Source organism: Oryx dammah, unplaced genomic scaffold, assembly GCF_014754425.2.
Source record: "Oryx dammah isolate SB20612 unplaced genomic scaffold, SCBI_Odam_1.1 HiC_scaffold_8, whole genome shotgun sequence".
In the NCBI taxonomy this organism is placed as follows: domain Eukaryota; kingdom Metazoa; phylum Chordata; class Mammalia; order Artiodactyla; family Bovidae; genus Oryx; species Oryx dammah.
Window position 1 is genome coordinate 10,264,640 of NW_024070192.1, and position 2,674 is coordinate 10,267,313.

Here is a 2,674-nt window from a genome sequence, read left to right on the forward strand (position 1 = left end):
AGATAAGAGGTATTAAATGCTATTCCCAGCTTTCAAGATATACAGAACACCACACAATGACAGCCCACTCCAGTACTCTTGGCTGGAAAATCCCATGGATGGAGGAGCCTGGTGGGCTGCAGTCCATGGGGTCGCGAAGAGTCGGACATGACTAAGTGACTTCACTTTCACTTTTCACTTTCAACTTTCATGCATTGGAGAAGGAAATGGCAACCCACTCAGTGTTCTTGCCTGGAGAATCCTAGGGACGGGGGAGCGTGGTAGGCTGCCGTCTATGGGGTTGCACAGAGTCGGACACGACTGAAGTGACTTAGCAGCAACACAGCCAGCTGTACCACCATGCTCAGGCTAGGAATGTACAGAAAGCTGTCTCAGGCACAAAGGGCCTGGGCATCACGTATGAGGCCCTGTGTTAGTGTCCTGAGGATGCCCTAACTGATGCCATACAAAGGGCTTCAAACTACAGAAATTTATTCTTTTCCCAGTTCTGGAGGCCAGAAACCCAAAATCAGCATCACTAGTCTGAAATCAAGCTGTCAGCGGGGCTATACTCCAGGACAAAAGCCTTTCCTGCCTGTTTCAGCCCCCAGGGGCTGCTGGCCACCCTTGACTTGTGGCCACATCACTCAGTCTTTAAGGCCAGCAGCTTCACGTCTCTCTCTGCTCTTCCTTCGTGTGGGTGTCTCCTCCGTGTGTGTCAAAGTGTCAGATTTCCCTCTGCCTTCCTCTTAAACCCATACATGTGACTGCTTAGGGCCCACCCAGATAATCCAGGATAATCACCCACCTCTAGATCCTTAATCCCATCTGCAGTGACCCTTTCTCCAAATAAGGTCACATTCACTGGTTCCAGGGATTGGAACCTGGGTATCTTTGGGGGCCATTATTCAGCCCATCACGGGCCCTATCAGATTCAGAGGCCCTCTCCCCTAATTCCCTCTAATCTGCTCTGGATACTAGGAAAATTACAGGAGATTTGGGAAGATGCTCTGAACACCAGGATTAGACCCCTCCCTCCCTCAAGGTAACCATGTGACCTTGAATTAGGCACTTACTCTGAGTCTCGGCTTCCCTAGCCATCAAGGGAAGGTCAGGGACCTACCGCGTGGGGTGCTGTAAGGACTACAAGATGAAGCCCCCAGGGTGGGATGACTGATGGGCCTCAGGAAGTAAATATTCCAGAAGCACCGTTCACCCATAAAAAAGGAATGAAGCAGTGACACACACTACAATAAGGATGAGATTTGGAAACATGCTAAGTAACAGAAGTCTGACACAAAAGGCCATATATTGTATGATCCCATTTATATGAAATGTCCAGAATAGGGAAATCTATAGAGGCAGAAAGTAGAGATTAGTGGTTTCCAGGGGCTATGGGAGGGGGTATGGGGGAGCTTGGGAGATGATAGTTATCATTATCAATTTCAGAGATGATGAAAATGTTCTAAAATTGACTGTGGTGATCGTTGCATAACTCTGTGAAGATACAAAAACTCTGTCCATGGGCAAATTCTATGTACAGGAATTACATCTCGATGAAGCTGTTTTTTTAAAAAACTGAAGGGACACTGGGAATTCATAGAACAGATTCCAGCTGGATTTCCTCCAGCCAGGATGACCATAAGTCTCTGAGATGTGTCTGAGGGTGAGAAGGGGAAGTTCCAGCCCATGCCTTCGGCAGGGTTTATTCTGCGGGGAGAAACACGATCCAACCTGCCACACCAGACTTATCCTCTGCTCTGTGATCTCCAGCAGAGATCCTGACAGACAGGGGCACAGTTTTCGCTTCAGACGGTCTCTGCCTGTGGAAACTCAGAGCAGCTAAACATATTAAAACAGCAGCTGATTACCCACAATGCAGTGTCCTGGTGCAATGATTTAATGCAACCTTGAAGGGCATAATTAGGAATTAGGCAGGCAGCCGCTTTGTTGACAGGGGAGAGACAGGATGGTAGTACCCATGCTTTGCTCAGAGAGGAACTTGCAGGAATTGTGGGTCACGTTTGGGAGGAAGGTGAAGAGCCTTTTCAGCTTCATTAGTGAATCATGGTGAGGAAGATTCGTGGAGTGTTATTCAGCTACAGAGACTGGAGGTCATCTCGTAGAGAAACAAAGTGAAGGTTCTGGAACAGTCGGGTTGCTCAAGACCTGCCCAGATCTGAACTGGAGGTCTGCCCTTGAAGCGGAATCTTCATCTACATCCTCACTTCCACTCTCTCACCTGCCTGACCCCATCCAGCCCCGCATCCTGTCGGCCCCACTTTCTAAATCTTTGCCCTCCACCCACTCACCACTAGTACTAGTATACCTGCACTCGCATCCTTCCATCAGCTCTGCTTCCAGAACAACCCAAATTAAGGTAGCGTTTTAACAGAACTGTCAGCAAACTTTTCCTGTAAAAGGTCAGCGTAAATATCTCAGGCATCAGGACTTCCTTGGTGGTCTAGTGGCTAAGACTCCATGCTACCAATGCAGGGGGCCTGTATTCAAGCCCTGGTTAGGGAACTAGATCCCACATGCTTCAACAAAGTTTGCATGCTGCAACTAAAGATCCTTCATGCTGCAATGAAGATTGAAGTTCCTACATGCTGCAAATAAGACCCTGCACAACCAAAATAAATAATAAATATTAAAAAATAATAATAAGACAAAAAACAGCAAAAAAAATTAAGGT